A 15,805-nucleotide genomic window follows, 5' to 3' on the forward strand; every position below is an offset into this window, starting at 1 on the left:
TCATGTAAATCATATATATTATAAGATCATGTAAATGTTCAAGTTTGATAGTTTCACCCCAGTTGGGCAATGAGTTACAGTGGCCTCTTTTTTACATGCATATTAAAATATGTAAAAATAAAAGAAAAATAGAAAAAAATCAAATGAACAGTATAATAAAAAAGGTTAAGTACACAGACCACAAATTCAATCTGGCCATTCTCAAACTTTTTAATATAAACCTTAGTGCAGGTATGTTTCCCAATATCTGGAACCAGGGCCTCATAACCCCTATTCATAAAAGTGGAGACAAATTCGACCCTAATAACTTCTGCAGAATATGTGTAAGCAGCAACCTAGGTAAACTATTCTGCAACATCCTAAACAACAGACTCCTCCACTTTCTCACAGACAGAAATGTCCTGAGCAAATGCCAAATTGGCTTCAAACCTAAATAATCGCACATCAGACTATATTTACACTCTACATACTCTGATTGACAGGCAAATCAACCAAAACAAAAGTTAAATCTTCTCATGCTTTGTTGACTTCAAAAAAGCTTTTGACTTAATTTGGCATGAGGGGCTTTTGCTTCAGTTGATCCAGTGCAGCATCAGAGTGTCAGCACGAACAAGGAGATTGATGTTAGTGAACCCAATTGCAGCTTTTAATGATGAAGAAGACAATATACGAGACTAGACAATGAGCGAGGAAACATGAGGGAATTTATATAGCCCTAAAATACAAAGAGCTGACCTCAGAAAGGTCAGTTGGTCTTAGAGCTGACTTTACAAACTAAAACATGCCCAGCCCCCCCCCAAAAATCCCCCTCTGGCAACTTTTATGTTATAAATGATGTGACTATGTGTAATACTTGTTCTTGTGGCATTGACTAAAAAAAACAAAAAACAATAATAATAATAATAAAAGGCCATTTGAATGGAAACAAGCAGAAGACAGCAAATTTCGCTATATTTAAAATATATATCTATATATTTTACGCATTTTCACTTTGTCGATAAACAAATCCACGAAAAGTGGATGGAAACTAGGCTAATCAGACAATGTTTTTACGCTGTTCAGCGGTGGAGATTTGATTCATCACAGTAACTCGAATCTTTTGATTTGGTTCACCTAAAAGACTCCTTCACATTGGATCAGTAATGTACACTGTGCAATCGCGAAACCAGAAACCATCTAATTTATACAACTGCATCGAAAACATAGTGACGAACAGCAGCGTTTAACTAAATATTTCGCAACGGAAAGACGTGAAACGGCCCGCAGGTACTTCTGCGCAAGGACTCCAATGAATCGGAGAATTGTTGAACCGGTTCATTTTGAACCGTCCGATAGAACCGATTCATATTAGGACAGAGCGCATTCGATTCCCGCTCTAACGGTCGCGCTCGAGCGCCACGTTGAAATCTCTTTGATAAACACAATATCCGCCTTTTAAAGCCACCTTTCATTCATACACTACTTTTTAGATTAATAAAGATCCGTATAAGTGGTCTGTGAGGTATTCCAATCACTGTTTGTTTGTTTGTTTATCAGGGTTTTGAATGGAGGAGCAGACAGTAAATCAACTGGACAACCTGCTGTTTCAGTTAGGTACATGATATAGCTGTTTATCCCATTAATCTAATACACATTTTACATGCTAGGTTTTGCTTATCTGTGTGTTCTTATATCAAAATCAGGTATAGAGACTCGAGAACTTGCTAAGAGGAAGGATGACCTCAAACAACAAATTAAAAGTATGTTCAGCATCATTGATTTCAATTGTTTGCAAGTTAAAGGAATATTCTGGGTTCAATAAAAAGTTAAGTGCATTCGACAGCATTTGTGGCATGATGTTGATTACCACAAAAATAATTTCATCTCATCCCTCCTTTTCTTTAAAAAAAACAAAAAACAAAAATCGAGGTTCCAGTGAGGCACTTTCAATGGAAGTGAATGGGGCCAATTTGTAGTGGGTTTAAAGGCAGAAATGTGAAGCTTATAATGTTATAAAAGCACTTGCATTAATTCTTCTGTTAAAACTTGTGTATTATTTGAGCCAGAGATCTTCTATATTGAGATAACAACCTTCGACGGGCCACTTCTATTCAAATAAATGGGAGAAATTGGAATGGCCAACTGCAGCCAACGGTCAACGGATGTAGAAAAGAAGTCCCGCCTTACAATGAAAAGAACCAATCTCCTTTAAGATTCAGACATCACCTGTCAATCAACTCGTGCGCATTAGCTATACAAGCTGGGAAAATTGCGTTTTTTTAACGTAATATGAGGTAAAGCAGCACCATTTGTGATACCAGTATTGTCAGATTTTACTGCTAATTTGAAATGTTCTTTGATCGTAATCTTGACCAACCGTTTTTAGATTTTGGTCTTTCTCCATTTAAGTAGATTGGAGCTGCACTGGCATGACTGGAAATAGCCTCCCGAGAGCATTCCAAACATGGCCGACATTGCGCCAAACCCACTTACAACTAGATTTAGCGCATGCTTGCACGGAAATACCAAAACGTCACGGCCACGCCCACTGACTTTGTGCGTATGACTTAAATCAGGGGTGGGGAACCTTTTTCCTATCAATGGCCATTAGAGCATTTGCTAAATTATTCACGGGTCATACAGCTGCTTGTGAAGCATTGCTTGCATTGTAGCCATTTTTAATTGTGGGTTGAAATTAAAATACAGGGGCCGGTTGCACCAGCTATATACGTAAGTTACAACTTAGCCTAGTTGTGGTGTAAACGGGCACTGAGTCACAATTTACGCACTACTAAATATGTGAGCGTTGCACCATTAAACTTGGGTAGAACGTAAACCTACGTATGAACAAAATATTTACGAAGACTCCGACCAGGAGCAACGGTTGGAATAAAAAAGCAGAATGATATTTTATGACATCAGTGAGCTCATGTTTTGCATGACAGGCATCAATCATTTCGACATTATGATGTTGACATTTACGAGACAGACAGAGAGGAAAAAAAACGTACTTTTAAGTGGCTCTTCAGCATGAAACTGCTCTAACGGTGCAGTTTTCAGGGTGCATCGCCCGGTGTCAAGTTTCAACCATTCAAAATATATATATAGGATATTAAAATGAATAAATGTCTATTTTTCCAGCCTGTTGTATTAGTATTTATTTATCACCCCTTATTTATTTCAGATGCAGTTCCTATTGTTATTTACGCAGGGCAAATTATTAAATTATTACATATTAGTAAATTATTACGTATTGTATTTTAATGGGGATATCATTTATTACAGCTGACAGTTACGTGAGCATCAACCGTAACAAGATCAAATTGAAGTTCACAGCTTTTCAACACTTCTGTGTACAAATTTCAAGGCTGTTTATTGGATAATACAGGTAAACGTCATATTATGCGACTACGCATTACTTTACGGAGAGCTTACGACCTACTAGTTAAGTCTTGCCTTAAGAACAGGTGGTGCAACCAAATTAAGCACTGACTTAGTTACAAACTATCTAGTAGTTACTAAGCCCTTAGTGTGAACTTCACATCTCAACTTAAGTGAGAACTTAAGCACAGCTGGTGCAACCCTACCCAGGTGCATTCTGTATGTGCTCGAGCACCAAGTAATAAAAATGAAAGTGGACTTTCCATTATACAGTATTTTGCATTGTTATTATTTGTAATTATTTTTAATCATTATTTTAATCAAATTGCTTTTTTACAGTTAATAGAATCAAGACCAATTTTATGCTGATTAAATTAATTCTCAAATTAAAACAAATCAGCCTGTTTGTCGTGATTCTGGTCTGTCTGGTGTGTCTTAAGTTTGTGAGTCCAACATTCAGGAGAAAAAGGATTACATTACCACAACTCAGAAGACCACCAGGAAACTTGATGAGGAGATTCAGGAAAAACAAGGCACTTTGAAGTTTATCAAAGAAAACACAAAAAAGTAAGGCAAAGTGAGGCTGCTCTCACAATATTTAAATTGTTTCATATCTCAAATGGAGTATAATATAGTATGATTGAAAAATATTCTGATATCGCTTTTTTTTGTCCATCTTAACAGTCTCCGGCGCACAGGAGGTCTCTTGCTTCAGTATGAAAAGACTTTGGAAGCTGAGCTCGAGAAGAGGCAGGACAACTATAATCAAGACATGTAGGTCCAGATTAGCATGATATTTAGTACATTTATAAATGTATCTGAGACTCACACTTCTATAAACAACTTAATGTTGCACACATGAATGAACTTAATACAAATCTTCACCAACACATTTGGAATTTGTCACTCTTGAAGGAAAATGTTCCAGGAGAGAATCGACAGCTACATGAACGTGTTTCAGCAGTATAAGGACAGATACTGTCTAGACTCACTGGCTCAAAAACTGCTAAAGATTCAAGTCGAGAATGAGGAGATTGAGAGAAGAATCAGGGCAACTGAGGGGCAAATAATGGAGAAAGAGAAAGAACTGACATCCGCACTGGGTAATTTACCAGTCACACTTTCCTGCTTCACTGGCATAAACTCTGTTGAGCCTTAAAGGAATAGTTAAGCCAAAAATGAACATTATTTCATTATTTATTATGTCATGTCATTGCAAACTTGTATGCTGTTATTTTTGGAACACAAAATGATATATAAACTCAGCAAAAAAAGAAACGTCCCCTTTTCAGGACACTGTATTTTTAAGATAATTTTGTACAAATCCAAATAACTTTACAGATCTTTATTGTAAAGGGTTTAAACAATGTTTTCCATTCTTGCTCAATGAACCATAAATAATTAACGAACATGCACCTGTGGAACAGTCGTTAAGACACTAACAGCTTACAGATGGTAGGCAATTAATGTCACAGTTATAAAACCTTTCTACTGACTCTGAAAAACACCAAAAGAATGATGCACAGGGTCCCTGCTCATCTGCGTGAACGTGCCTTAGGCATGCTGCATGGAGGCATGAGGACTGCAGATGTGGCCAGGGCAATAAATTGCAATGTCCGTACTGTGAGACGCCTAAGACAGCGCTACAGGGAGACAGGAAGGACAGCTGATCGTCCTCGCAGTGGCAGACCACGTGTAACAACACCTGCACAGGATCGGTACATCCGAATGTCACACCTGCGGGACAGGTACAGGATGGCAACAACAACTGCCCGAGTTACACCAGGAACGCTCAATACCTCCATCAGTGCTCAGACTGTCTGCAATAGTCTGAGAGAGGCTGGACTGAGGGTCCTTACCAGACATCACCGGCAACAACGTCGCCTATGGACACAAACCCACCTTCACTGGACCAGACAGGACTGGCAAAAAGTGCTCTTCACTGACGAGTCGCGGTTTTGTCTCACCAGGGGTGATGGTCGGACTCGCGTTTATCGTCGAAGGAATGAGCGTTACACAAAGGCGGAGCGGGATCGATTTGGAGGTGGAGGGTCCGTCATGGTCTGGGGCGGTGTGTCACAGCATCATCGTACTGAACTTGTTGTCATTGCAGGCAATCTCAACGCTGTGCGTTACAGGGAAGACATCCTCCTCCCTCATGTGGTACCCTTCCTGCAGGCTCATCCTGACATGACCCTCCAGCATGACAATGCCACCAGCCATACTGCTCGTTCTGTGCGTGATTTCCTGCAAGACAGGAATGTCAGTGTTCTGCCATGGCCAGCGAAGAGCCCGGATCTCAATCCCGTTGAGCACGTCTGGGACCTGTTGGATCGGAGGGTGAGGGCTAGGGCCATTCCCCCCAGAAATGTCTAGTGAACTTGCAAGTGCCTTGGTGGAAGAGTGAGGTAACATCTCACAGCAAGAACTGGCAAATCTGGTGCAGTCCATGAGGAGGAGATGCACTGCAGTACTTAATGCAGCTGGTGGCCACACCAGATACTGACTGTTTGATTTTGACCCCCCGTTTGTTCAGGGACACATTATTCCATTTCTGTTAGTCACATGTGAAACTTGTTCAGTTTATGTCTTAGTTGTTGAATATTTTTGAGTTTATATTTTTTAAAGAATCTTCACGCATCTCTTTACTAAATAAAAAATGACAACATTTTCATTTTTAGGTGATCTATTCTTTTAAAACAGTATTTCCTCTGTTTGATAGGTGAAGATGACCCAGTCTCCCTCACTGATGGTGCTGACAGGTATTTATATCATTAAATCAGATTTGTTTAGTCAGATATTAGTTGTCCGGGGTGATAAAATCGAGAAATCTTTTAAAAATCTAGTTTAAAATACGTGTGCCAAGTTTGCAGAAATGTCATCTTTGTGTCCAATTTGCTTTTAAAAAGCATTTATGGCATTTTCTAAAGAAAAAAAAAAAACATCAATGACTTGAAAATGTCATGTGGTGTAACCATCAAGTAAAAGGTTTTTACAATGCTTTCCTTGCACCTTAAATTAGGGTGACCATATTCTGGTTTTCCAAATAGAGGACACCTTTTTTTTTTTTCGCCCATTGGGGTGGGGTGGAATAATAGGGTTCAAAACAGTGTTACTATGAATACAAACTTTAATACAGTGAGAAAGACACTCTATTAGCGTAACATAAATATATATAAATAAATAAACATTTCCAACATTCTTTTGAATGTCCATGTACTAAAATAAAATATTTGATGCCATGAGTGTACCTTCATTTACTATTATTTGGAATGGCCATGGAAAATGAAGCAACGTGATATCAGTTTTACCTGGTCGCAAAAAGTAGTCCGTTAATTTACCTGATGAACTTTCACCTTTTGCTGACCCTATATGCTTCACAGAGCTAATGTGTGCTTCTAAATCACTTGCACCTTTTATAAGTGCCAGCTTTACATGTCATACATTCTGCTTCCCACGGATCCCGACCTAGACGAAAGCATGGGAATTTTTTGTGCAAATCTTCTGTAAATTTGCACTTTCGTTTGGGCATTGTTTCCACTCAGCTGTCATTTGCTGATACTGTCAAGCAACTGTTTGAAGCCGAACACAACAGCGCTTCACGCGTTCACGGAGAGATTGACAGGCAGGAATTTGGCCAATAGTTGCTGCAAGCCTCTTATAATCGACCAATTGGTGTGCGAGAAGGCGGGACTTACAAAGAGGGGTTAAAGCAATGCAAATATGCACGCACACACAATGAAGTATTAGACCAGATGCACATCATAATGCAATTAAAGCCGAATCCTGGACATTTTCGCAAATTTAGAAATCCCGGCCGGACGCTTTTTCAAGGTCTGAAAAACAGGACATGTCCGGGAAAAAGAGGATGTATGGTCACCCTACTTAAATACATGAGTGTGCACAACTTAATCATTAATTTCAAAAAAGTTTTCAAACACATTTTTCTAGTTAAAAAAAAACATGACCTGAACAAAATGCGTCTTTTCATAAAAATGTCAAAATATCTGTTTTTTGTTTTTTTTACTTCACACTCGGGGTCTAAAGGGCTCCTCTCTGTTTTATGGTGTTTGTCAACATAAACAACATAATTGCTACCTATATGTTGGTTACACCACATGACTTTAAATGGACAAAAGTTTTTCAAATATTAATCTTATTTGAAAACAGTTGTTTCATTGGTTATTTTTAAGAGATAATAAATGGAGTTCTAAACAAAGGTTTGGGAGGAGCTTGTCAAGTTAGTCCTGTCAATCATAATGCAAGCATGTATAAGCAGCTGCTTACCTCACTCCTGTGACGATTCTTCCAGCATCCCTCCACCACCCCTTCTTATCCTCCATTATTAAAAAAATTTTTTATCCCCTTTTTCCCCAATTTGGAATGCCCAATTCCCACTACTTAGTAGGTCCTCGTGGTGGCGCGGTTACTCACCTCAATCCGGGTGGCGGAGAACAAGTCTCAGTTGCCTCCGCTTCCGAGACCGTCAATCAGCGCATCTTATCACGTGACTCGCTGTGCATGACACCGCGGAGACTCACAGCATGTGGAGGCTCATGCTACTCTCTGTGATCCACGCACAACTTACCACACGCCCCACTGAGAGCGAGAACCACTAATCGTGACCACGAGGAGGTTACCCCATGTGACTCTACCCTCCCTTACAACCGGGCCAATTTGGTTGCTTAGGAGACCTGGCTGGAGTCACTCAGCACACCCTGGATTCAAATTCGCGACTCCAGAGTTGGTAGTCAGTGTCAATACTCGCTGAGATACACAGGCACCCCCTCCATTATTAATCTTAACTAACTTCAGTTAAGTGGTCCGGAAGGGGGGGGAAGTTAGAGCTCGAGCCCCTCCTTTACGAACAGCAGACCAAATATGTTTACCCTTAACAATCTGTTTAATATTTCCATTTTCAGGGGCTGAGGTGGACAAGTGAACTCGTTAATACAAGATTATTCTGCACTACTTACGCTATCATTTCTTTTTTCCAGAACTTCAGCTTTTAATGAGACTTTAATGAGATTGTTTTAACTTTTTTTTACTGAGATTTATTACTAGAGATCGACCGATATTGGTTTTTAATGCCCGATACGATATTGATTATTTTTGTGTGGTTAAGTGTCCGATAACTAATATTTATTAATGATATTTAATTCTTGTTTTTTTCTGCTTTTAGGCACATTAACAACTTAAAGTGCTATATGTAAGATTGACAACAAGCGTTTGAAATGGGTACTGCAGTCCAAATTCAAAATATTGGAGAGTTGTCTGCGCCGCCCCAGACTCGAAGCTCATGCGGGTTGCCAGAATGAGCGAAACTGAAAATGTCTCCAATATTTATCCTTGTTTTACTACGCCTCTGGTCATGGTGGTTTTTAGACTGATGGCGAGGCTTTTTAGGTTGGGTGGAATCGGTTATCTCTAATCCAGTTCGTTTGCTGGCTTCCATGGCTGCAGCACACAGTGTTGTTTGCCTGCAAACTTGTTCAAATCTGGCAACCCGGCAGTGTTGAAATACTACTGGTAAGTGGGCAGTGGGCGGGATCACACAGGCCAAAACATAAACAGAAATTCCGGCCGGGAATGGAAACTTCAAAGTAGAATATACTGGCTGAAGCATTGTTATCAGAGAAGCAGTATTTCAACTTAGCATGTTTCCTAATTCTCTAATGACATATTATGGTCATTTTATGATTTAGTACAGTAAAATATTACATGTAGCAACTTTAATAATTTATCACTAACCTCTGGAGTCTCTCCAAAGAATTAATTTGACGAGTTTAGTTGAAATATACACTTGTTCAAAGTCCCTTATTTAATTAATATTTAAAATGTAAAGTCTTTTGTGTCCGACTTTATTGGTAAACTCAATATTAAAGAAATGATAACCGATTAAGTGTAAAAGTGTAAATATCGGTTAAACATATTGGTCAAACCGATTATCGGTCTCCCTCTACTTATTACTATTTATATATTTTTTCCAGTATAATCTATTGAATTGCATGGGAGCATATTTAGCAACCGCAACCCGCATGAGCTTCGAGTCTGGGGCGGGGCAGACAACTCTCCAATAATTTGAATTTGGACTGCTGGTCTCCTTTTTTCTCTGAACCGAAAGGTTTTTTGATCGTGCACCTGCCTGGATGTGCGCAACCCCCCCCAAAGAAATATAAAAATTACTTAGATTGAACTCAGAAATTGATAACATGCTCATCATAGAAGAGGTGTATTCAAGTAACTGTTTTGTGTGAATTGCATTTTTTTGATGATGAGCGCCACATCATAGACCCAGTTGCATTCTCCTTATTTTATATTTATTTTTGAAGTAGCTACAGAAATACTAAGTGCCGAGACAAGGAAGCCCTACAAACTGACAGTAATGAGTCATGTGAGGAAATGGATTCTCATCAAGACCCCAGAATGCAGGTACTTTACTAAGCAGTCTGCAGGGAGAATACTGAAGCTGGAAGTGAATTTGATAATATCCATATTCTCATGCTTACTCATGTTTAGTTTAGTCTTCCAATCACTTAAGTGAGAAAAGAGTGCATTAATATGTGTCTTTTAAATGTTACTGTAGTATTGGCAATAGTTAATGTCAAACAATATATGGGTGTTTCTTCAACTCTGGGCCATTTGACATCCCAGGGGTTGATTTTGATTAAACAGATTTCAACTTTTTTTCTTGTTGTTATATGAAGGTCACATTAAAACTCAGTTGTAGACTTTTCACCAAGCCTTCATTTATTTTTGGTACTTTTTAGATGCCTTTTTTTTTTTTACATATTTTTATAGTTTTCGCCTAGTCGCAGACTCAAACCTTCAATATTAAACTATGGAAATCCATTATATAAAAAAATAATTATTACATGTTTAAAAACTATGATCATCTAAAAAAAATAGTAAATAAACCATTTCAATATTTGTGTGAAAATGATGTCAAAAATTACAGCTTTCCCACTGTTGTGGCGTCATTTTCACCACACCAAACATTTTTGCCCCTAAGTTAGTGTACTTGTTAACCAAGTGGACAAAAGTGTCAGTGAAGAGCATGCGTGAGACAAAATATTGAGATGAAAGAAAAATCAAGGAAATATCACTTTTTATTGGGCGTCATTTCCACACAAGCTGTTATTTTGCCAAATTCTCCAAAAGGTGGGAAAATATGATTTGTGTGAATTTAAGATACATAAAATGTTAGCTATAAAATTAGCCTTAGCAAGACAAAGGAGTCGATCATTTTATTTCAAAAACTTTAAAAATGTAATTTCCACAGAAATGACACTGTGGTGGGTATTTTCATGACTTTCAGAAAAAATGTCATAAAGGCTGGTCATTGTTATTAGACACACACATACAAAACACATTGAGAGTGTGAAAAATGTTTTAACAAGACTTTCCAAAAGTCCACAGTGCTAAAAGTGCCCACATTTTAAGAAACACCCATACATTCAAGTTATTGTGAATTCTGTAAATTTTAGAGGCCTGAAGAATACGCCAATGATCACAACATGATTATCAAAGAGCTTTCGCTTTCCGAAGAGAATAAGACTAAAACTGCAAGCATGAAAGACTTGAGCGAATCTCAGACAGACACATTTTGTCGCAGCGTATGGACAAAACCAGAAAGTGGAGGTAATCACCAGCATGCTCTTGCACATATGAGTATTGTGTCTGTTTCCTGTAACACAAGCAGAATGCATGTCTGTGTAAATCGTTCCTAAAACCATTCTTATGTGCGTTGTGTTGAATACATTTGTTTATTTTTTGTGACAATTCACACAAGAATGATTTTACAAATGATTCACAGAAATTCGTTCTGCTTGTGTATCATGAACAAAACCCATTGAGTGTACAGTATCTGTCAAGCACTGAAAGATAATACCTTTTATTCCTTTCATTTAGATCAAATGCACGACAGTGATCAAAAGCAGTCTTACTCTGAGCATGTGAACGAACTGGTACTGTATAAATTAAACAACCCTGATAACTGTTTTGTAAATGCTTTTATAATAACTGTGTGAATAATTTCATGCAGGAGGGAAATATAATTGCCTCCTGTGACTCTGAGTTCATGGTGGAGACGATTAAGGAGAAGGATGGAGATGATCTGGAGAAGACTAGAGCAGGAGCTGTGGAGGACACAGTTGGTGATGGTGCCATCTGCCCTCCTTCATCACCAACAAGAATGAAAGCTGTGCTGACCACCCCAACTTTCTCCTTAAAGTACGACCCCACTATATCAGTGCTTATGACAGAACTGACCATACACACAAAGCTGTATGATGCAGATCTGTGGTTTGCTACCCCAAAATGGGCTGCAGGCCTGTTCTGGTAGTATTATGGACATCAGGGGAAAACGGTGCTAAATGCAAATAGCACAGTGCAACTAACCATAGATAGTTAGTATAGCAAAATAAATACACTTATCAACTTTTAAAAAGAGAGCAGATACTTCCCATACTGTATCTTTTGTTGTTGATGTCAAAGGCTGTGCGTCCATTACAAGTATCATGGATTGGTAGAAGCTTGTCAAATTAGGCTCAAAGAAGAAGAAAATGTTACTCAGACTGTTACATTAAAAATGATCTCACTAGCAACGATAATAAACATGGTTTGTACAGACTACGATATGAATTATTGACAGCAGAGATCACAAAACCATCACAACTCAAGAGACATTTAGAAAACAAACACTCAATAATTTTGCATATTGTTGGGACAATGCAGTTCAGTTTCTTGAGTTTAAGCCTTATGTTGTGTTCCGGGCATTTAGACCTGGACAACCTTTTTTTTTTTCCTAACAATTATTTATTTATTTATTTATTTATTATAATTATAAAATTCCTTGATTTTGTTCACATATGGTATCTGAAAACACACACAAAAAAATTGACCTATTTATTTACATTTGTTTGGTTTTAATTCACTTTGTTACATTTGTTGTGTTCCCGGTCAAAAATGACCGGCCATTGGAAATGAATGGATTAGACTACAAAATACAGCAATATATAGTGTCCAGGAGCATCCCAATAATTAGAATAGCACATACAGTATGTGGATGTGTGTTCGGACACACAAAGTCCTTGGACATGTGCACACACAACACACACGTGTGTATTGAGCACCCCTTTATTCATCGTCTTTCCATGTACACTCTTTGAGGAATATTTCAAGATCTACTCATCATATTATGTTGTGTTTGGGCTCGTTTGAATCAGGATAGTCTGCTGTAAGTTACAGTATGTCATTGTCTATGTTATATGTATGTTTCAGGATGTAATAAGGAAAAACGTGACAAAAAGACACTCCTGTTTATTATATTTACAGTATGTGTGTCTGTGGGAATTTCATACACAAATACTCACTCTAGTTTGACCTCAGAGTGAAACAAATTTTGTACTAATTGAGACCTTTCCAATGATATTTAACACATGGCTATCGCATCTTTTTTATGGTTTTACCAACCCTGAATATAAATGTTGTGATACATTTGCAAATGATGTGAAAGAAACATTTCTTATTTGTCAGCAAATTAAAAAGCATTATTGGTTGGAGCAACTATATGCATTGTAAAGTCCATATTCTAAGCTTTAAAATGATACCTATTTTGTTCACATCAAGCAAGTGGTTATTAATTTATTACTTATTAATTTATTTGTTTGTTTTCTGCAGGGAGTGCCCTCTACTGGCCCGTCATTTTTGACCGGGAACACAAAATGTGTTATCACAAAATGAACACAACACAAGGGTTAAGGACACTTTATGTTGGGTTGCCAATTGATGTCCAATGTAAAATCTGGGTCCAGAAGCAAAACTCGTCCTGCCGTTGACTGTATTAAAAGAGCATCACAAATCAGTTGTAATGCGCATGCGTCAAAAGAGTATACTGAGCATTAGACCCTGTGCAATGTGATCCGAAACAGAAAAATGGAGTCTTTAGCAACACTGCTGTACAGTTAGGTGTCACTTACATTATTATGAAACTCTGAAGTCCTAGTATAAAGACAGCATAAACTCTAGCTGAATTTTACTTTGGTGATCAGACTTAATCTAGACTTCATTTTCCCCAGTGGGAATTGATTGGCTTGTATTGAAAAGTGGGCGTTACCAGAATGGAGTCAGATGATTGGATGGAAGGGTTTGAATAGTAAGAGGGATTTGTGATGTCATCTGTAAAGGAGAGTTGTTTTAGAGGTGTAGAAAGTTATTACATTTTAATAAAAGTTTACAAAAGACGACATTTTTATTCTTATTTTATTACAAGCGTTTGCATTAAGAAAGTAAACAGGGTCAATTTTAATTTCATGTTGACTTGTCAGACCAGCTTAATTGAATCTGAACCTTTTAATCTGTTAACAGCAACAGTCCCATCTCCTCTCCTGGACGTCACGAGAGTCTGGAGAGCAAGTCACCTGCTTTTGTCTTCTCTGTGAATTCTGCTCCAAGCACACCTGCATTCTCCAGACTGGGCTGTGACTTTGGCGTGGGGTCAACAGAGGAAGAGGTGAACCTCAAAAACTACAAAAAAGTTTGCTGCACTTTCGAGATTGTTTAATCAAAGAGAGTTCAATCATAGCATTTGTGTGTCCGTGTTTTGTAGGCTTCTCCATTTACATTCTCAAGCTCCTATTTCAGCGACAAGGTATTTCTGATATTTGTGTTCAATGGTGATATGACTTACGCTGCATGTTTAAAAGCTGAATTTGTTGTTTTCTGGTAACAGAAGTCTCCAGGATCGGGACCCAAGTTCTCAGGTGAAGTATGATTTACATAATGATCTAACGTAGTCAAGTGAATACTCAAGTGTATACTTTTTGTTTCCATGAAAGGTTTCCTGTTTGATGAAGCCGAGAGTCGTCAGGAGGAGTTTTCATTCTCATTCGGCACGGAAAGTCCAGGTCAGAGCTCATCCTCACAGGAGAACACAGGGCCTGCAGATCTCTTTCCCTTCAAATTCGGCTTTTGAAAATTAAAACCTCACAACAATAAATCTGATTCTTTTAGTTGTAGTTCGGAAATTTGATTCTGTTGAAGCCTATACTCTATGGAGTGTTTATTGTTTGTTTATTTATGGCAATTACATATCGATAAGACATTTGAATATTTATTATTAAATGCAATATTTAATATAACACAGTTTACGTTAAAGTGTAAAGTGGTGTGTTAATAATTCTGTTAAGGTTTTCTTTTCGCCACCAGTGTTTGTTAAGGATATAAATAAAATAACTTATTAATGGTGGACCTATGAGTACATGTTTATGCATTATTATTACATAGCAGAATGTTACATAGAGAAAAATTGCCTGTATGTTGTTAAGTTCTCAGTAAATGTTTATGGCACTATTTTGCGCTGTGCTAATACAACAAAGCCTTCTGTAAAGTTTCACATATCTGTTTGTTTTCTTGCTGATAATAACACAACAATGTATTTTTAAATATACTTTATTCTATACTTTAATATATGTATATTTTTCTGATATGACAGGACAAAGTCCTTTTGATATGACATTCAGCTATATCATTACATTCATTTTACATAGATTTTTGTGACAGATTTAAACACAAACACTATTACGAATGACTCTGAATAACTTATTGCACATTTAGAGTACTTATCAGTAAAATAACCATATTTCTTGACAGTAATACGATGCAAAAATAACCATAAACAACACTGTAAAGCAAAGAAGATTAAACTGCTCTGATACCTGGTTCTGGCACTTTTTTGATTTGGTAAAATACTGAGAAATATTTCAAGATTTAAAGCATGCAACAAGTATTAACTACTGCGTCACATGTTCACATTGCATAGGCACAACATTTCAGTCACTTAGTTGAAGCTCACAACACTTGTTTAATTAGTACATGTTCAAACATTTAACAATTAAAGCACCAGATTCACTTCTCAGTCTTAATTCTGTATCGTCATAAAGATACATCACAACCAATTCCCTCATGAAACGCTGCTGGAATAAAAATTTGGCGGGACAGAATTTAAGAAAATGGAAACTTTTCCGTTGTTGGAATATCTACTGACAGGAATATAGTACCAAGAATAACACTGTCTACACTGGAAATGTCACCTCAAATTGTACACGAGAGGTTAGACTTTCTTACTTTATTTTCATCAGAAATCCATTGTTTAAAATTGACATTTCAAAATGTCTTAAAAAAAGAAACAAAAATATACTTTGCATGGATTATTTTTAAATAGAATAATTTAAATAATTATTTTTTATATTATGTATAATTATTTATATCTAGAATAGTTGTATATATTGTGTTAATTTCTTTATTTTTCAACAAATTCTGTTAAAATTTACAATAAAAAGTGACAGTTCAAACTGAACAATAAAATGTACTTTTCATGGTTTATTTTAAAATAACAATTTAAAGGACATTTTTAATTATTTATATATAGAATTGGTGAATATCT

This window comes from Myxocyprinus asiaticus, chromosome 11 (genome assembly GCF_019703515.2).
Source record: "Myxocyprinus asiaticus isolate MX2 ecotype Aquarium Trade chromosome 11, UBuf_Myxa_2, whole genome shotgun sequence".
Classification (NCBI taxonomy): Eukaryota; Metazoa; Chordata; class Actinopteri; order Cypriniformes; family Catostomidae; genus Myxocyprinus; species Myxocyprinus asiaticus.